Raw genomic sequence first — 22,047 nt, 5'->3', positions numbered from 1 at the left:
CTCCATCCTGCTCCATGCCAGCAGCCTGCAGCCACGCATTCCAGCCCTGGGCCCCAAGCACTGCCCCATCTGAGCAACAGCCCCAACCCTGCTCAACTCCCTCCCACCCTCACTATGAGGGCCTCAATTCCCCACTCCCACCCCTCCAGACTTACCTGCAGGAGCTGCTTTCTAGGCTGCAGGGCAGCCATGTGCATGTGTATGTCCACACATGGACACAGCGCACCCTGAGGCGATGTGTAGGGGGTGCATGAGGGTGCACGTGCACCCCCTAATCTTGGTGGTGCACACCCTACAAAAAGATGGTGTCTGTGAGTGGTCCGTGATCCCCACTGGCCGCCACCGACACTGTCAGTGGCATCTGCATGTGGTCACTGACCCCTGGTCAGCACTCGCCAACCCACCCCCTCACCGCCGACAGTGCCGGTGGTGTCTGCAGGAGCTCCCCCACTTACCGCTGCTGCGCTCCCACCGCTCCCATGCCCCCCCAGCCACAGGAGGCACGTGACATTCATGGTGCACCCTGCCTGACTGCCCTCCTCCCACTCCCTCTAGCCTGCAAGGGGAAACCCACCATTTCCTGCACTTTTATCCTTTAAAGAAGAAAATCTGGTTTTTTCTCCCCAAAATGAAAAAATTCAAGTTTTTCTCCTTGCAATGAGAAAATCCAGATTTTACCATGTTTTTCCATGCCAAATGGAAAACCTGGATCCCTGGTCATCAGTAGCTGCACCTGTTAGTGAAAACTGAAGCTTAAGAAGGCATTAGAAATTTTAGCCTTTTCTGCATCTTCCATAACTAGCTTGTTTTCTGCATTCCATAAGGGACCTATGATTTCTCTGGTCTTCCTCTTACTTTTGACATACTTGTAGAATCCCTTTTTGTTGTTTTTAATGGCCATTGCCAGGTGCATCTCAAAAATGTGCCTTGGCCTTTCTAATTTTCTCCATGCATGCCTATGCAATACTCTTATTTCCTAGCACTATGACCAAGTTTCCACATTCTGTAGGTTCCTTTTTGAGTTTCAACTCATTGAAGGGATTGCTTTCTAACCAAGCTAGTCTCCTGTTGCACTTCCCATTTTTCCATTACATTGGGTACCTTGCTCCAGCACCCTTAAAAAAGGGACTTCTTAAAGTACAGCCAGCTCTCATGGCCTCCTTTTCCCCTCATATTTGCCTTCCAAAGGATCTTGCCCACTTGGTCTCTGAGTTTACTAGTCTGTTTTTCTGAAGTCTAGTATCTTTCACTAAGTTGCACATTCAAAGGAATACCAGGACATGAGAGATACATCCAGCTGTGACAGATATACCCATAATATGTTGTGATAGGATAACCAAGAGTGATTATAAAGATGGCATTTAAGTAGACATACTTAAATATGTTGTCTTTAGAGCCAACTTCTTTGAAAATGACAGGGAAAGTTCACATCTCTTCATATTATTTCAGTATCCATCTACAGGTTAATTAGGAGTTTGCATTATGATGGCTATCACAACAGCCAGAAAAGTGAACCATTTCATTAAAATTAAAGCTTAGATTGTGTAAAATATACAAGAACGCCACTTGACCTGTGAATGTAGGCCCTAAATCTTATACTACACACATTTTCCACATTAACAGATTTTTCTATTCTTTTAACAGAAGACATGATTTTCACACTCTGACAGCAAGTCTCTATTCATTCTCAGATCCTCAGACGTGTCACTATTGTTATCTGTGCACTCTAATCTGTCTAAGGGCCTAATGAAGTGTATATCCTACCCAGTGACCCATCACTAGCTCAAAAGGGCTAATGACAGTATAGTCTACTGCTACCTAAGCCATTTGAGTGTGTTTTTCTATAATGGCTAGACTTCAACACAACACTTTTTGTTTTTTATTTTAGAGATTGTCCTTAATAAAAGAAAAGGGTACATATAACCTGTTAACCCTCCAAGCACAAAAAACAGGAGATAAATAATGATAGCCTCATTTGTAAGGTAGACATTGATGATAATGTAGAATTCCCCAATGTTCCTGGATGCAGGGGATAATGAATACAGAACCATGCTAATGGAGTCAATCAAACCTATAGATAATGCTACTTATCCCCTGACCACATTAAATGTCAAACTTGACATGTGAAAATACCACTGGGATGCAACCAGAGCTTTAATAGCAAGAGGAACAATGAAAGGAAGAACCTATGGAAACAAATGTTAACTTGTGCCACTGAAAAAGCAGAGGCTTACTCTTATTTAAAGTGATCTGTTTTTCTGAAAGGACTTTAAAAAGTGGTTAGGACTGGGAAACCAACTTAATTCAAGGCAGAACTGACTTGAATTTAGAACCAGCACTCAGATGGTCTAGAAGAAGTCTAGTTAGCTTAAATGAAAACGACATTTTTTTAGTCTTTCATTTTCTGTTTTCAAGCTGGAACCAAAACATAAATGTCAAAATCCAGTGGAAAAAAGTCATTCTTGTGGGTTTTCAGATGTAATAGAAACGGAAAGTATTGGAACTCAAGGAAGAATGTCAATTTGCAGAGTGCCTTGGTATGTCCAGAGATTTGCATATTTAAGATCAGCATAGAAACTTTCTGATGCTTAATGCATTTAATGCTTTTTCAGTTATCCATCTCTTCTTGTAATACTGGCCCCTTCGGGATTTGTTTTTCAAACATTTTTCATCTTTCTTAGGAGATTAAATAATTAGACTTATTTCCTTTCTTTGAGATTTATTTTCCTATCCTGCAAAGAACCAAGTGCCATTACCTCTGGGAGAAAAGCCCCAGTGCTATGATGGACATGGAGTCTCCAGCCTGCTGCTGAGCACTGTGGTTCTCACTAAAAGCAATGTGAGAACAAAACCATATGTCTTTTAAGGATACATAGAAAGTTGGAGGAAAGCATTCCTATTTCCAAAATTCATAGTTTAATGTGAAAAGGGGCCATCAGATTATCTAATTTGATGCCCTGTATTTAACGGGCCCTTGAATTTCATTAAAAAATAGGACTGAGAGGTATGGGGTGGTACGCTATGAACCATCCACTCCATTCCACTCCACCACTATCACAGACAGCAACATCAATAATATTTTTCATAAACTGACCAAACTCCATTGTAAAAGTGGTTAGTATTTTTACCCTAAGCTATGTTGATTAAAAGGCTCTTCCAGAACCATAGTACTCTAAGGTTTAAACATCTCCTTCTAAGCCTAAATTCCATTTATAGCCAGTTTACATTCATATGTTACAGCATCACAATTGTTCTCATGGGGCTAAATCAGTGGTTTAAAACCAAGGCATTAAACCACTAATTAGATTCAAGATGCTAGGGCTGTGCGAAGCTTCAGGTAGTAATTCGATTCAGAGGAGATGCCGCCTGATTTGGTGGGTGAATCTCCGAATCTGAATCGAATCAGGGACCAATTTAAAAGTCCGAAACGATTCAAAGCTTTCCGAATCTTCGGAAAAGATTCGGAGAGCTTTGATGATTCAAGCAGTCCCTGGTGGCTGCAGCACAGAGCTGCAGTTGACTCCGAGCTGGTAAGTACTAGGGGCAGGGGAGGGAAGACTGGGGGAGGGACCATGGGTGCCAGCCCCCTGAGCCCCCTGCTCCTCCAGCCCCCTCCCGGACCCGTGCCTGCTGCCCCTGCCTGGCTGCCCCCACCCCAGCTTGGTACTTCAAAAAAAAGCCTTGGTGCTCACCGAGTGCTGCTGGGTGGAGGGGTTATCTCCACTGCCCCACACTGCATGGGGGGCTCTGTCACAAGCCCCCTGACCCCTGCCTCGCTCCCCCAGACCCCTCACCAGTGCCCCATCCAGGTCAGCTCTGACCCTTTAAGAAAAAAAAAAGCTGAGAAAAGCCCCAGGACTCACCACTCCTACACCAGCCTGGGGGGGGGGGGGCTCATGCATAGCCCCCCATGTGCATTAAGCAATGCAGGGTAGTGGGGATCTCCCCCTGCCGGCAGGAAAGGTGAGTCCTGGGGTTTTTTCATTTTTGTTTTCTTCTTAAAGAGCCAGAGCTGGTCCAGGCGGGGCACCCTTGGGGGATTGGGGAAGTAGGGAGGGGGGTCAAGGGGCTCGTGCAGCATGGGGCAGTGAGGGGCAGCGGGGATCGCCCCCCACCCGGCAGCACCCAGTGAGCCGGGGCTTTTTTTTTGACAGGTGCCAGGAGCTGGGGCAGCCATTGCTGAGCGGGGAGAGGGGCCTGACTGATTCAGAGATTCAGCAGCATCTGAATTGCTGAATCAGATTCAGCCGAATCAAATCAGGACAATGATTTGAATCACCAAATCAAATCACTGTCCCCCGAATCAGCCAAATCTAAAGCCGCAGCGAATACTAGCTATTTCGCACAGGCCTACAAGATACCGCTTGGAAAATATCAATTCTCAATTTTCATTTCTTTTTTCTCTTTTTTGAAATATCTGGTTTTAATTTCTCAATCATGTTTGAATGCCTAACAATGCTAACATTGCATGACAACTTGCAGCACCCTTGAAGGAAACTCTAAGCACCCCAGGGTGCTGTGGCACATTGGTTGAGAATCACTGGGCTAAATAGTTTTTTGCCCTCCTCTATAGCAGTTCCTCTCTGATGCAGTTATAGAGAGCAGGCATATCTCCTCTGTCTTCACGTTGCTAAAGTGAACAACCCAAATCTTGAAGTCTCATTTCAGTAGGTAGACTCTCTGTTCTTCTGATCATCTTACTAGTTCTTTTCCATACCTTCTCCAAGTCGAGTCTGTCTTTTTTTCTACCCTGTTACCACTATATCAATCCCAGTAACTTGTGTCTGACTACCACTTATTTTCCAGATGGAATCCAGTTTTGATGCAATGACAGCAAGTGGAGAAGCCCCCACTTTTCTACTAGTTTGCTCTTAAATCACACTTGCTGTTAAAATATATATCTTCAGCTTACACCTCCTTGTTCTAGTTATGTCTTTCTCTCTTCATCCCCTACTAAGATCCCGAATCTAGACAGAGTGGCACTTAAGGAGTAAGCATGTTCAGAGCATGCCAAACAACAAAGAGACAGCATTGAAAATATAAAAGCCACAGCAGTGACCACTTCTTTCAAAAACACAACTGGGGGTAGCGATGCCCACCTTTTATATACTAGTAGTCAACCCCCACCGACTGAGCATTCAGTAACAGAGGTACCACACATTCACTGCACAGACCTGAAAAAGGCGTAGTTAGTTCCAGCTGTAACTACTTAAAGGGTCCCATCTTCAAGTAGTTCTCAGTGGAATACTCTGACCCCACAGAAATTCATACTTAGACATAAATGTCCATTTTATGCCTCTCAAATGCCAATATGAGAATCCAGATGGGATTTGAACATCTTATTAAGAGACTGCTTTCAAAAATGGGGCTTTCAAAAAATGGGCTTGGAAACCCAGTTTTAAACAATGATAATTACATGAATCCTTCGGTATTGTATTAGAATAACTGTGCAATTCTTTTGTGTCCTTGCTATATTTGCCTTTTTGCCAGAATTTTAGCTATTGCAAAAAACAGGTTCATTTGCAGCTGCAGTTCTGTCCCCTGCTGTTTCACAACAGCATTAAATGAAGTCTTTATGACAGCCTCCTCATGTATGTATTCAGCTGCTTGCTAATCATTCTCTAGCGCTGAAGAAACATGGCAGAAGATGAAAGGTCACTACAGGGTTTTTTTAGGGTTTTTTTTAATGGGTCTCACAAAAAATCTCTAGTAGAAAGGATCTTCTCACCAATCAAGCAAAGTGCAGATCCATACTTTTAGTCACAAACATAAGGAATCTCAAAAGTGGTCTCTGAAATTGTTGGGCCTGACTCCGTCAGAGCTAAATTCAAGAGTGATATGAAAGGTGAGGCAAGTCACAATACTTGCACTCATTCATGCTGCTGTACCTTACTGGCCCCCTTCCTGGTTTAAATTAAATCAGAGTCCCCCAACATCCCAGCATGCTTTTCAGCCCTGGGCTAGGCTATGCTGTCTGCTCCAGAGAGCAGGGCTGGTCCCACCTCTCTGCTCTCTAGCTGGAACAGGGTTGAGGATGTGGCCAGATGCTGACCTGACATAGCCCCAAGGGAGCAGGGAGGGGATTTATTTCCCCCTCCCTCTCCTCTCCACCCAGGGACCCCAGCTGAGGTCTGCCTGGCCAGGGCATAGCAGCCCCTGTCAGGGTCCCACGATGCTTGCTGCTCCAGTGGCAGGAGCATGGCCAGACACTGGTCAGCATGGCACTCTAGTGCAAAGGGGGCAGGGAGGTAGGTTTATTTGCCCTTCCCTCTCTCCCTCCCTCCCATTTCCCACTGGCCAGCCCTGGCCACCACCTCTGCTGCTCACCTCCGGCCAGGCAGACCCCGCCTGGGAGGGAAGGGGGAATAAACCTCCTCCTTGCTTCCTTCGCCTTAGGGGGGCATACCAGCTAGTATCTTGCCATGTCCCCACCCCTGCCGCTGAAGTGGCAAGGGGGGTGGGGCAGGGGAACCCTGACAGGGGCTACTGTGCCACAGTCAGGCAGACCCTGGCTGGGGTCCCCCAGTGGCAGCGAGGAGAGAGGGGAAATAAACCCAGTCTATGCTGCCTTTTACTTAAGGGACCATGCCAGACTAGCATCTGGCCAAAGGAGAAGAAGTGGACATCATATTTCTGGACTTCAAGAAAGCCTTTGACCTGATGTCCCATGATGTCCTCATAGAAAAATTGGTCGAGCTCCAGTCTTGACATTCTTATTGTCTGATGGGTGAGGAACTGGTTCCGTGGATTAACCCAGAGAGCGATAGTCAATGGAACTGAATCCACATGGCGCATGGTGACCAGTGGTGTCCCCCAGGGCTCCATTCTTGGACCTGTACTCTTTGATGCATTTATAAATGATCTGGACTCTGGTGTCAGAAGTGGACTGGCTATGTTTGCTGATGACACCAAACTATGGGGAAGTGTGGTCACCCTAGAGAAGGGGCGGGCAATTATTTGGGGCAGAGGACCACTTACCGAGTTTTGGCAAGCTGTCGAGGGCTGCCTGGGTAGCCCCCCCCCCTTGACAAGTGCCCCATCCCCTGATTGCCATCTTGGGACCAGAAGATCTGCCCTTAAACATTGACCTTTGCCACCAGAAGTCTCTCTTCTTGCCCCAGGAAGTATTCCTTTGAGGAAGAGGGTTTGCCATCTTAGGGGAAAAAAACCAAATTATATACTAAAAATCAAACACTCATAATAATATATTTTAATTAAAATATTTTTGTCCTGATTTGTGTGTGTTTCTGCTGTATATGTAGAAGTGATTGCATAATAGCTCAAAATGTAGTCTTACTCGTGTATATTGTGTGGGGTGTGCAGGGGTGTTGGGGGAGTATGGGTGGGTGAGTGTGGTGTTTGTGGGGAGCTGTGGATGGGTGTGTATGGGGGTTTCTGTGGATGTGTGTATGGGTATGGTACTGTGCAGTGAGACCAGTAGATGAGCAGCAAAGTGGAGAAAGCAGCAGTGGGGGTGGCAGGAGTGGAAGTGAGCAGCGTGCAGGAGCATGGGCACTGCCCCAGTGTCCCAGGGCCCAGAGCCAGGAAGGAGCTGGCAGGGGTCTATGGAGCTAGGCTGGGCTGTCAGCAGGGAGAGAGGGGACCTAGCTGATGACTTGGCAGCAGAGCACCTTGGCCTCCCACTCCTTCCTGCTGCGTGAGGCAGAGCAGCCCTTGTTGCACCCCTCAAGGCCACCAGTATGGTTACGGCAGTTGTGGGGCTTGGCGGTGGTGGCTGCAGCAGAGGAGGAGGACAAGTTAGGCTCAGCCACTGCCACCTTCTCCTTGTTGCCACACTCACGGCGGTGCTCATGGTAGGGAGGGAGGGGGGAATAAATTCCCTCTCTGCTCCCCTAGTTTTAGGGGGCCATGCTGGGCCAGTGTCTGGCAAGGGGCCAGGGTCTAGCCATGCTCCCTCTACACCTCAAAAGCCTGGCAAGGCCTGCTTCCCCATCCCTCTCCAGGCATACCCTGGCTGGGGTGTCTGCAGGCCAGGGTGGGAGTTTAAACCCCTCCCTAATCGTACTCAGGCCTGCCGGGGCCAGACCATACCCCTCCATGCTCTCAGCTCAGCTTCCCTCTGGCCTTCTGGCCACTGCAAAAGAAAGGGAGGGCTCACTGTAGCACCCCCCGGCTTCTGGCCTCAGTCACTGTAGGCAACTGGTTGCATTTCCAGAATCAAAAGTGAATGTCTATTCACTTGCTTCCCAGTTCAATCTAGGCCCAATTTAGGCACCTAGACTCCTTACATAAAGCACTAGGAACCTTTCAGTGCCCAAGGAAGGGATGTGCAAAGCCAACGTGCTAAGCTAGAAAGCACCTGTGCTATCAAACAGGAAATGCTGAGGAGAAGGCTGGGTATTAAAAACCATCTCTCTCATTGATTTAGGTACCTGTTGAGATTCACTGAGCTAGTTCCATCTCAGCCAAAAGCAGTACTGGTCCTACTACTGCCACCCACACCTACTTTCATCCAAAGAGCGGAAGGGTGAAGTGCTCAAGTGGGATGTGGGAGACCAGAGTTCAGTTACCTTCTCTGGCTGAGGGGATAAGAACCTTTATCTTCCATCTTCCAGGTGAATGTTCAGGTGTTTTTCCCTCACTCTTTCCTGTTTAAGCCAATTCTACATTCTCAGGGCCAGCAAAATAGAATGAGCCTGACATTATAGTCTAGTAGTTATGGCACCCACGGAAAGAAGAACAAAGTCTACATTCCAGTTCTTGATACTATCTCCTGCCTGAGGCCTAACCCCTGCCCTACAGTCTGGCTCATTTCTGATCTTGTTGTAAGTGAAACACCTCTTTTATGAGTGCAATCAGAAGATAAATAGCACTATTCATGTGTCCCTGGGAGTGGAAAACTGTCACTTATTTGAACGCACAAAGAACAGGTGCAGAAAGTGGAGGGCTGCTTAAGATAATGTTTAACATTCAACATCCCTGAACCTCAGTAGTCTGTGTAACCCACATTAACACCAAGATGCACAGTCTCTCTTTCTATTGACTAGATTCATATTTAAAAGGGACAAGGCATTCAGTTCAAGAAATAAATGCCCATGCTTTTGGATGTAGGGGTTCCACAGTTCAGTCCCGGCTGTCTGTGATCCATGAGTACCAATCTTTGCACAACACTTTGAGATTCTCAGATGAAACTTTCCATCAAAATGATTTCTAGTGTATTAGAATCTACATTTAGGACATGCCAATTCCTCAATGTCAAAAATATTCTGTAAACAAAATGAAGGAATCCTTTACCCTTAACACCAAATACTTTGATTACAATTACCCTATCTTGGTTAGCTACACCCCACACACGTCAGCTTAAGTATGTGAGTAGCCCCACTGAAGTCCACAGGCCATTGAATTCTGTAGGACTACCTGCATGTTTAAAGTAATACATGCCCCACTGGTGACAAGCGATTAAACCTGGGTTGTATCTACAATGTATAAATAAAGCAGTAATTCCACTAAACTAAATCAGGGCACCAAAAAAATCTTGTTTTTCAGTTACTACAAAAATTATGCCTCTCCCCAGTGAGATAAATTCTGATCCTCACTTGGCTTTAAACAAATATTTATGACTTTATATTAGAGTTTACAATAAATGAGTTTTCTAAGAAAAGTATCCAGGGGTGATAGAATCTAAATCTATAGGTTTGTTTGGGCATTGCATTATGTGTTAGCTATAGAAGTTACTATGCTAAATAATCCTTCTCGTTGCATTGTTTGGGTTATTTTGAAGCTATAATATTAAAGTGAATTTCCTTGTTTTAAATTGGGTCGTCAAACCTTTCCTTGCCCTAGTATAACGTTTTGTATATGATGAATATTAGTATGTTAGGAGTATCAGGGACATGAGCGATTAAGCAATGACCATAAAATAGTCAAGTTTAGAGCAAAAACCTAATCAGCCTGCAGACTTGAGGTCATCTAATATATCTAGGGAAACATGTTATTCCCTCTCTTGCAACTGCAATGTGAAGATAATGCTTTTTAAAAGAATCCTACCATGGCCACCCTGGCCACTTCATCTAGTGACTGAATTTTATACTTATTCTGGATTTTTGTCTCAAACTCTTTGAACAAAATTATGACTCTTGAAAACTAGATGAAGACCAGGAATGGGGAACCACCTTCCTTCAGTGCAGCACCAGAAGATACTAGACGTGCATAATGGACACATGGTGGAGTTAGACGTACAAAGGCACTTGATTACCTATTGAAAATCATATACAGTACAACCTTTATCTCTGCCTATAGCAATGTTGCGGGTATGTAGGGATCATAACTCAGCCTTATCAGGTTTACAGTTGATGAAAAAGGCTAGGAACAGACATTCAAAAAGCCCAAGGTGGAACTGATCTAAGTTAAGCAGTTTTCTGCAAGTGGCACAATTCAGATCAGTAGTGAACAGAACACACATTCGCCCTTTGGTTGGGGGTGCAAATCTTAGACTGGTTGAACAATGGTGGAGCCCAGGTATGTGTGCCAAACTTCTGTTCTGTGTGGGTATAAGCCAGTTTCTGATCACTTATACCTCTAAAGTGTAATGCCTGTAACAGGCCATCATTTCAACAGCCTGGACCTTAGTGAGTAATTATGGGGCTGGCAGGCAATGTTTAGTAGGACCCACATCCGACCAGGAGCTATGTCTGTTCAGCATGTGAGCTCAGTGCGGGGAGAAGAAGAAAGCAAGGTTTAGAAGTCAATCCACACAATTAGAGGCATAACGTAGGTCCGATGGACATCAGCACTGTGGTGCTATTTCTATATTCCTAATAAATATGATTATATTTAATAGAGAACAAGACAAATTAAAACCCGGGGGATGATAAGGGTATGTATCACCTCTCAGTTTTCTATCATACACAACAAATGCCACAATTTTAACAGGAGTTAGCCTTTTCTGTCATGTATAAAAAGTAAACTTGAGCAGGCAATATATAGGACCTTAACTGTAGAGCTGTGCAGGAAATGGTTCTCCCATTGCCAGAAAATTTGAGATATTGGAAATTCTCTTCCAAAAATTGACATGGGAGTCCAGATCTCAACATTCGTCATCAACCAGAGTTCACAATATTTTGGGTTCGGTTCAGTTGAATGCCTCTCTCCCTCCCACTTTAAATTTTAAAAGGAAAATAGTTTGATGCCAAACATAGAATTTTTTTTACTATAAAAACTTGTAAATAAATGGAATAGCTTAAAACATTGAAATATTTCCCAGATATTTTGGAGAAGTTAATAAAACCTGAATTTTCTTCCCAGTCACAGTTTAGGTTTGCCTATCCAGCATTTTCCAAAAACCACTCTTCCCCTACCACCCCCACCACCCCACACACATTTAATCAAAAAAAAAAATCCTAAACAGCATTACTTAACAATGACAACAGAGAAAGCATGAGTGTAGCAGGGCTGGTTCTGGTCTTATTTCCATTCGGTCAATTGGAAATAACTGCAGCAAGGCCAAAAGAGCTGTATCAGTACATGCAATAGAATACAGTAAAATACAAAGCGCAAAAGAAGCGTAAGAGAAGGTTAGGAAAACTCTTGTTAACTAGGCTTTGTCTTTCCCTTCCTCCTTCCTTACTCGCTCTCTCTCTCTGCTGCACTTCAGCAGTGAGCAACAGTTAAAAACATCTGTCTTTTCATCACCCAGTCAGGCACGTCCACTAACACAGTTATTCCAAGGTCATTTTTCTCATCAAGCACTTAAAATACCGTGGTTCCTGTATCTGATGAAAAGCTACTTGGAGAAGTGAAGGGGGTGAAAATTAAGATCACTACACTACATTTCCTATGGAAAGCCTGGGAAAGTGAATTAGAAGGGACTGTGAATTTACAAGTATGCTCCTTTCAAACAAAATAAAGCCATGCAGCAGCCATCATCCTGCGTTCTCCTTTTCAAGCTTCACAACTGCCACTAAAACTTAAGGATCAAAAGCAATTGTATTATCTTCCTGTGAGAGAAAAGTAAAAGCAGTTTGGCCTTTGATGTTTCATTGCCTCGTGCTGTTTTTTTTCTGACTGTCCTTGGATATAATCCTGTAATGTGCTGGGGGTGTCCCAACATGCTCACAGCATTTCACAGTTGGGCCCATTCTCACTTCCATTTTCCAGGAACAGAGCATAGACGTCACTGCATTTTTTTTTATTATTATCTTATGACAAAATTAACACAAAAAAAAAGAAAGAAAGAAAGAAAAGAAAAAAGATTTACAAATGGTTGTTTCACTGAGGACTAACTCCACAAACGGGTTTGAGGCTTAGCTGTCCTTGGAGCCAGAGAAGGAATGAGTCCCCATAGTTTTATCGTTAGAGCTCTCGCCCAGGACACCTAAAGGTTTCTACTCTTGCTCCAGCTAACATCCAAAGTGTTTTCATACAAAGCAAAACTTTTGTAGGAAAGAAGAGTAAATGGCTACAGGACTCTATGGGGACAGAACGTACTTCTTGGAGGGCCACAGTCAGAAAGCAAGGCTCAGTTCCCTCCTCCAAATCTGACAATTTCCCGCTGTTTACCATAAATCTTCAGATCCTACAGGCTTGCAAGTATGGAAATCGCTCTGCTTCCATAAACAAAGAAACAAAATCAGTTCTCTGAAGCTTTCAAAACATTCAAAATGATTTTGAAGCCAATCTCACGATACTTTGGGGCCTAGCAGTATTGAATTTGTGAGGGACGCAGAAAAATAAAATCCATCTTATACAAAAAGATCGTTGAGTTGTTGGGATTATTTGTTTTGCTCATAAATAAGCATGATCCAAAAAGCCATTTGCATGGAGGTTTGTAGCAAACAAGACAGATAAGAGACTAAGAGTGAGCTGCAATTGGTCTTTAATCCACAGACTGTTTTTCCCATTAATACTCACCAGTCTTTGCTGAGCAATGTCTATCTTTGCTGCAAAATCCCCAGTTTGCCCCAGAGCATGACCCATCTATATTTGGCCTCGTGGTTTAGAGCTGCTGTTCCTAACGTCTGAAGCTGCTGAACTTTTTGCACCATTGTAGAAGAGGAGGGGCGGGATGGGATAAGACTGAATTAGGAGCACAGTGGCCTACACAGAGCAGGGGTGAGCAAAATGCAGCCCGTGTGCCAGATGCGGCCTGCCAAGCCATTCTATCCGCCCTGCAGGGGCCCTAAAAATTTTAGAAAATTAATATTAATCTGCCCGGGGCTGCCTGTCATGCAGCCCTCAATGGCTCGCCAAAAAACTCAGTAAGTGGCCCTCTGCCCAAAATAATTGCCCACCCCTGACATTGAGGAACTATCAGATTCCTGCAGAAACAAAATTCCAGATCTCATATATGGTGGCAAGTTAAAGGTTCAGCTGAATCTGAAAAAACGTTAATTCAAAGGACTTCCTTCCTTCTTTCCTCCTTCTCTCCCTATTTTCACTCTTTCAGTCAGCCATATGCAGGGGGTATTGCTGAATATACATGATTTTGGCTGAGTTGCAGGGAAGTTTGTAATGGTTGAGAAAGAAAATAGCTGTGAACAGAAGGGCTTTCTCAGGTACCTGCTCACCATGACAGTGGAGCATATTGGATCTTAATGAAAAAGGAGAAAACTCTTTATAGATACCTCCATAACCCAAATTAACAAGGTTTCAGGTCACTTGTTCCCCTTCTACAGTCATCCTCCAAGAAGTCAAAGCAGAGCCATGCATTTTAAAACTGCCTTGTCTCTAAATTGCTTTCCTGAATGACGGATACTGGCATTAAGGGAACCAACTGCAGTCAGTGGAAGATCTCCATTGGTCTGGGAAAAGAACAGTACAGAGGGCTTAATTTGGCAATCCTGGGGAACAGGTTAAAATATCTGAACTGGTTGTGGACTGCCCAACTGCTTGAATCCTGGAAATTCAGAGCTATAATAGCCAATATCTAGTTAACCGAGCCTTTTTCTATGTGCCAACTCACACAGGCAGGAAAAGTTACTGGCTGATCTAAATAAAATATATGATCACTGTTTGTGGCTAATAAAACACTGAAAGTGCAAACATCATTGATACATGGCTGCACTAAATTGCCAATGCATGCCGCAGTAACGGCCAAACAACCACTAATAAATGTAAACCATTAACACTAGCTCTTCAATAAATAAAACAACAAATCTCACTGGGGCAGGCTGCAAGGCACTGTAGTGCAGATCAACAACTGCTCCTCACCAGTTATGGATGGAAAATGATAACACAGGGAAAAAAGAATTAAACTTATGAATATCATAGGATTTTTTTAAACAGCCTACTTTACTGTTTTTTACTAATATTAATAAAATGTTTTGGCCTCACCCTGCGCTGTGACTGACGTTCCTGGTGCTTTTAGGCCTTCAGTCTGATTGCTACTAACACCACAGGCGTGTAACACACCTTAAAATGGGCATAGGTGGCATTTACCTGCACTCTATTGATAATAATGCAGCTTTTTTTTATCAGTAGGACTCCAAGTAGCATTATTCTCATAAGGGATAGGGCAAAAGGAAAGGAAATGACTTGTCCAAACTCATCCAAGAGACCAGTGGCAGAGCTATGAATAGCACTCGGGTTTTCTTATTCTTGGGCCAAGACTGTATCTATCATATCTTCTGGATCCCTTTCTACTCCCAGACCTGCACAAAGAGGCCTGAAGATTTGATCCTACTGTCACTGAAGCCAGTGGCAAATCTTCCAGGACTTTAATGATGCAGAATCAAGGCCTTCAGTGGTGCAGTGTCTGATTCTTTACTGACACAACTTTAAGCAGTCCATCCTTCCTTTCTTGTGTGGATGAGGCCTTAGCATGTTCAGCTCCCCTGCAATAAAGGGAGCTGACTTGCTAAAAGGGGAAAGCGAGATGGGGAAATTACAGTCAAATAATACTTAAAAAAAAAAAACTGGGCTCCATTCTCACACTGAGCCCAGCAGTGAGTTTAATTAAATACTACAGATATTTACTTACTGAAAAAATCCTGTTTCATTAACATAAACAGATAAGAGAGCACCAGTGCATGACAACCCACAGGGCACTCGGGAATATCTGTTCTGAATTTTTTACATCAATCAAGTGATTCATATACATGTTATTTGCAACTGATGGCTTGTTGAATAGAGTCTAGTGGTTTTTACACCAGGGTACACCACTAAAAACCTCTCATTAATAGATAATCAGCTTCTACTGATCAACTCCTCGGCAGGGTTCCAAAGCATCTGTTTCCCCTGGTTTGTGATTTAGTTCTGTTAAGAGTGATGAAAACAGATTTGTGTTATTTCTTTACTCATTAACCTTATTATACAATTTCACCCTCAGCAATGCACTATTTTTTTTTTAAAGTGATAACATTTTTTTACATGTTCCAAGTGAAAAATGTGTCAGTCCTGTAAGTTATTCATGACTTGCCCATTGTTTCATTATTTTTCTGCTAGTAATACAATAGCTAAAGCAGTTCTAAATAAATACTTTTCTTACAGAAAAAAAGTGTCAGGAAAAAATACTTTTTCGGTTAAATCGAACAGTTTGTCACTAGGCATTTTTAGACTTGAAGGGGTTTTTCTTTTTTTGTTTTTTTTGCTACTAGTGCTACACAATAAGATAAATGGGTAATTAGCAGGAGAAAAATTACTTACAGGAATAACATTTTTTACTTAAGGCATGTAAAACATTTATCACTTGCTTTTCAGAGTGATGGTTTGAAAGTTGCTGTAAGCTTTTTTCCCCCATCGCCTAGTAATATATTTCAAAATGCAGCAATTTTTTAAAGGTGTTAGCTATGTATATATCCATATGGCAGTTTCCAACTGTGTTATAAGTTACTGTGCCTAAAGTTATTTATGTTCAGACTACTCTGGTTGCATCTATATTTTGTTTATATATTTCAATTTAGAGGTGGAGTAGCCCAGGGCAAATCATGCCTGTATCAGTTTTAGCAGTGCTGCCTTCTGAGGTCTTATTTGCAGGCCCTATTAAACCTGACACAGGGTGGTGGAGGGTGGGGAGGGTTGCGGGGAGCGAGAGAATGAATAAATAGAGAGAACTTTGAGAAAAGCACCACCAGAGGTACTGGTTGGCTGTGCTTCTGATTCCATCCTTTCAAAATCTAGTATATTAGAGCTGACATCAAAATTATAGCCCCAAATGTATTCCAGGCAAGTGTCTAAAAAGCCCATCTGTATCCTCACTCCTGCTCTTTTCCCACATCACTTGAGCCCGGTGGTTTAGTCAGCACCCACAGTGGTTAGGTTAGCCAGATGCTAGTATTTGCCTAGGGGTATAACAGCCTGGGCCCTGCGAGGTGGGTGCAGTCAGAGGGAGTGCTGATTCTACAGATTTTTGTACCTGGCAAAGTGCATTTGTTACCCACTGGATGGTGTTACAGGTTCTCCTCTACACCTCAGTCCCCAGAGCTTGTGCATCTACTGCGAGCCCAGGCAAAGAACCTTTCTTTTTCAGCACAGACTGTGATAGCTCATGCTTTAGCTCTTACATGCCCTGGTTCAAATTCCCAGTATATTAGCTGAGACAGGACTTGTCAGCCAGAAGTTGAAAAAAGCAATCACTTTTATGCTTGCTTTTTGATTATCTGTTTCAAAGTACTTTTCTTCACTTTAAAAAAAAGTCTCTTGACTTAGGCCGTGTATAGACATTCAGTTTCTGCTGCTCTCCTAGGAGAAACCACAGCAGTACAGATGTTCAGAAGGAACAGAATTGGACTTCATGAAAGCTTATGCTCTATATCCATCCTATTTACTTAGTCTATAAGGTGCATATCTACCCAGACTTCTGCAGGATTTTTCTCCCAGAGCAAAAAAAGGCCACTCTGGGAGAAAAATAGCCTGGGTATAACTACGGTTATATCATTCCCAGGAAAACTGCTGAGAGAGTGAATGTCTGTACACATTCTCTTCTGAGAGAAGCCACAGTACACCTAGGGTGCTTTGCCCCCACCCAAGGAGACAGTGGATGCATCTATATGTGCCCCTATGGCGCCGTTGTTACTGTGCCATTATTTAGTACTTCCAAAAGCAAGGGAGTGTGCTGCTACGGTGACATAGCAGTGTCATTATGGTTTCTGCCCACCAAAACTACATTGCCGTAGGGTGTTGCTACAATGACATAGCATCACATGTAGATGCACCCAGTATGTCACTCATTGGACTCTACTGCTCCAGTTGATCAGGAAGAAGAACATGTCTCCCTAACAATCCACACACTGTGTTACAGTAAGACACAGGTGGAGCCCAAGCAGTCTGGGTCAGCAAATCAAGGCTGCCCTGCATTACACAAATTGCCAATTGCTCAAATCGTGAGTGAAACTTTATAAAGGGAGATAAGGCAAGGTGCCGTGTTTATTGATTACATGAGTTAGACATAGAGGTTTGGGCACACCATTCATGCAAACACACATAAATTATCATCCACATCATTACACACAGGCATCATTACATACACAAAACAACCATTTCATCCACACATACACCAGATATAGTTACCAACGACAATTGCTCAATATCAGCCCAGGGTGGCCAACCTGGGCTTATTGAGTAGATGATGATGATTTGAAGATAGCAGATTTAAAGGTAACAGCTAGAGTGGGGTAAACAGATGCATCTGTGCTCCGATGAAACAGCAGTAGAAAAAAAGACTCACCCAACTTGGTATTTTCAAAGTGTTCTTTGATAGGGATTGGCATCCTTTGTTTCAGTGCTTTGGGGTTTTTCCATGCCCAGATTCTGTTTTGCAGTTGTTCTTCTTTTGTCTTCAGCTTATTTTAGCCTTGGAGTGTTCTTGTTGCCCGTCTGGCAGGATTTCTTCTTCTGTTATCTCCTTTGTGCCCTCTAGCTTCAAAGGGATTCTTCAGCTGTTTGCTAGTTAGTTACTGGCTGGTAACCTACATTTGGCACCTTGTTGCTTACATAAACAGTTAAATCTTTTTTTCACATCTCTATGCCATTCTCTCAGTATTCACCATTTTACACACACGCATACATAAGGGCTATGCAGAATTTATTCACTTATGTCAAGCAGAAGGATACAAAATGGAGTTTTCAAGTTGCTTACAGGACAAGACTAACATGGTTATATTTTACTATTATTACACTGTATGTTAACGTCAGCTACGTTAGTTCAGTTCATGATACACCTGTGCACTGCTGCCATCTGTCTCTAGGCAGACTGAGGGAGCCTCCAGAGCACACTGAGATGTGTGTGCAGGGGCTTCTGGCTGCACAGCATAAGCAATGCAAGCTCTCTGTTCTCAGCATGCAAATTTCTGCTCTGGCACCTCTGGGTAAGTTTTTCTACCAGATAAACCTGAGAGAATTCTGCCAGATCCTTTGGACATGTGAACAGAGCCTTAGTCATTCCTACTCCAGTTGTTATGAGGGCAACCTAGGACCAACATTTTTCCAAAGTAGTCTTATATGAGGCACCCCTGAATCCATGTTTTAAACATCAACCTGATTTTCAAACATACTGGCCACTGACCTCAGTAGAAGCTGCTTAGTGCTCAACATGCTTGAAAACCCAGTCTCCCATTCAAGTACCTGTATACAAATGTAGGATCCTGACTTTGATCTTAATCATGATTGTGGTCCAGGCAAGAGCCAGTATACCACTGAACTGCCTGAGAAGCAGAATAGGAATCAGACCATAACTGAGCGTTACCATTTGCTAGCCATGACTCCATCTACCCTGAAGGGAAAAGAACCCACATTAGCTGTACACTTGATGCAGCCTACAGCCCCTGGGCTGTAATGCAACTCAGCCTGGGTTCTGCCCTTTTTCCACTCCATTCTGCCCATGAGGGGCTCAGGAATTGTAACATTTCTATGGAAATTACATTCTTTCAGCAACACTACAATGGAGGGGAGTGGGTCACATGGAGCACAATACTGTTGCTTCTCACTCCCCCTGCACAGCTAAGGAAAGCCAAGACCCTAGCCTTTTTACTTATAAGCAACTATTTCTATTATGAGGTTTCTCTAACCTTCTTCTTATTTCAATCTTTAGGGGCCCAGTTTTTGATATCTTGATGTATGTTCACAAAAACTGCATTGCCCTAGGCCTGTGATATTGTAGCAGATGTGCATCAAGGGACTAGAAAACAGCTGTACTTTAATAAATAAAACCATCTAAGAGGTACAGTTAAATAGAAGAAACAAGTGTACAACACTAAGACTTGGGAGCAGATTCAATAGAAAGAAGTGGGCCATAACTTCACCCTGCAAAGATAGATGAGTGTTCTGTAATACTCCAGTGGTACAGGCCTGTTTTGAGCTATGTAGCTCCTATATTATTGCTTTTAGTTTCCAGAGCCTGAGACAAGGTACTCCTAAGCTCTGGCAGTGCCTGGTTGCCACAACAGCTCTGCTGTGCTATACGGAGCCAGGTGTTAATTAGAGGAGTCCAGAGAATCATAGCCATTTTACAGCCACCCCTGAGCTTTGCTGAGCACAAATCACACACAGTTCAGAATTGGGGTCAATGCATTTGCCTTTACTGCTATAGAAACCAGCCCAGGTTACTAGGAGCTCTTAAATTCTAGCTTCTGTGGTTGTATTAAAGTAGCCTCTGCACTGTATCTTCTTTTTCATTGGATGTCCCCCCTGGGATTCATATTAAAACACTGGGGATGAAAATGCACTTCCTTTGAGACATATCAACAGGTGATGTCAAAATACTTGGTGTTTAATATTCTATACTATAAATCTGAAGCCAGAGGGTTAAAATATCCTCCCCTCCAGATGAATCAATTTTAGGTATGGAGCGATCTTCAAAAACCCCCTCTAGTGGCTAAATCCATCATCTCACATTACTAATCTGGGTTCTACAAAGATGCATCATCCGCTTGAGACCTATCTACTGCTAAGTGAATTAATTCACTGTATTTTGCAAAAGCATCCTTTCCTGAGCTAGAAACTGTAGCTTTTCATAAATGCATGTACCTACTTATCAGCAAGAAAAATAACCTGCATCAGCATAAACAGATGCTTTGTATGGAAAGCGCATTTGTAACAACTGTCCATTTTCTCATCTCCGTGGAAAAGGACAGGGCAGTGTGTTTCTGATATCATGAACTCCTCTTTGATCAAAGCTAGGGATTATGTTACATGATTTTGGTTGAGGAAACTGCAGTGTTTTCAAACAGGCACTAAACTCTATACATCCTATAGATATATACTTTTGTTCAGTAACAATGAGAAAAGCCAAATATGTGAATCTCATTTCTCACTCCATTATGCTGGTGAAAGTTTGTTTCCATATAGGTTTTATGCACTCAGAAACATAGGCATAGAGGACAGGGACGTGGATGAGTCTTGTAGTCTATCTGGTCCAGTATTCTGTCTCAAACAGTGGCCAGCATCATCAGTAAAATTTTAAAAGGACGTAAGTGGCCTTTGAGCCCATGGTCTGCATCCAGTAAAGAAATTAGATGCCTAAGCAGGACCTAGGTGGAACTGAGGTTCCCAGATCTAAATGTGGAATCCAAAAAGCTCCTACTTGGGTGTTGCCTCTCCATGGAAACTTTGCTGCTTGACTTGGAAATTCTTCATGCAACTAGTGTTTTGCTTCTGCTCAGGTCCAAACTGGCCCCATCTCAGCACTTTGACAGTTCTCTTCTACCTCATCCCAGCTGGTATCAAGGAAGAAGGCATTCTTCCACCTAAGTTCTATGACAGGTTCATTCTGGAAACACAGCTCCCTCCGAGCACAGCCAGGATCAGGATGCTCACAAAAAGCTTCTTACACTGCTTTTTTCCTGAAACACAGGTGGTAGACATGCTGCCAGCACCCACCTTGTAACAGCTTAGAATATGTACCCAGGAAGTGGGAGGCCCAGGTTCAGGGTGCACCTCAGACCAAAGGGGTTCAAACATACATTTCCCAACAAATGCCTCCTAACTAGGCCAGACAGGAGAGTTGCTCCACTCCTTCTGAAAATCTGAAACCGCAGAGAAAGGAATGTTTCTGAAAATAGGGTTTGGAGCATATCTACATGGTAAAAGACAGTATCAAGCACATGGGCGACTGATGCCTCTTGAATCTGGGGGGACACCTGCAGAAGCCGGTGGCAGCAACAGCAGGGACAGCCCTGTCGGGGGGCATGTGCCCCCCCCCCCGCGTCCCACCTACCAGTTGCCTATGGTTACACAGATACCTAAGCTGGCTTTGCAGGCAGTATCCATACACACACACACACAGCATTAATATTAGGATTAGAAAGAAAAAAGTAGTTCTATAATTTCTGTGTCCAATAGACTAATTACAAGTAATATGCAAACAATTAATATCTAAGAAGACTACAGCGAGACACTGAAAAACATGGCATAGGGCAGCACAATGTTGTGGTAATGTTCCAATAGTGTCAGCATTAATTAGCATTCAGGCAGTCCATATCTCTGGAGAATCGACTCGACACCCTTCCTCATTAGGCTTTTCCTAAAGAAAATACTGAATCCCCAAATCAATAAGGATATTTGATTGAGCTATAAATATAGAAAATGGAACAATCCACTTCAAAGAGTGCTGTCACAGCATAAGTAACAGATTTCAAGAGCCATCTTAGCTCCAGCCCAACTTCCCAATATGGCTTTAAATGGTCTGTTTCTTCTGCTCCAGTTGAAGGATGTGTTGTCTGTATTTCAGATGGATACACTATTAATAGCAATAGTTTGTGTCATCTATTTCCATTTTTCAGTCATCTACAACTGTGTTTCCCTTGTGTTAAATGCCTTGAAGAAGTAGACAGTACATTTTTTCCCTTTATATTATTGTTGCTGCCGTTACATATCCATTATTTACTGCTTTAATTTTGAAACCATGGCCTTTTTGGCAACCCTAATTTAAATCATTAATACATACAGGGCATGTCTACACATGTACATTTACTGTGTGGTAACTGAAATTACTGTGCAGTATGGGCATGTATCTACAAGTGCATGCCCGTTCTTTGCAGTAAATATGGTGACTTATGCTGATGCGAGCATAAATTTGGTACCTGCATCATACAGGTATCAAATTTATGCCTGATTAATTACTGTGCAGTAACACATGTGTAGATGCCTTACTGA

Source organism: Crocodylus siamensis, chromosome 3 (genome assembly GCF_052110815.1).
Source record: "Crocodylus siamensis isolate JL-2025a chromosome 3, ASM5211081v1, whole genome shotgun sequence".
Classification (NCBI taxonomy): domain Eukaryota; kingdom Metazoa; phylum Chordata; order Crocodylia; family Crocodylidae; genus Crocodylus; species Crocodylus siamensis.
This window is presented reverse-complemented; position numbering follows the sequence as displayed.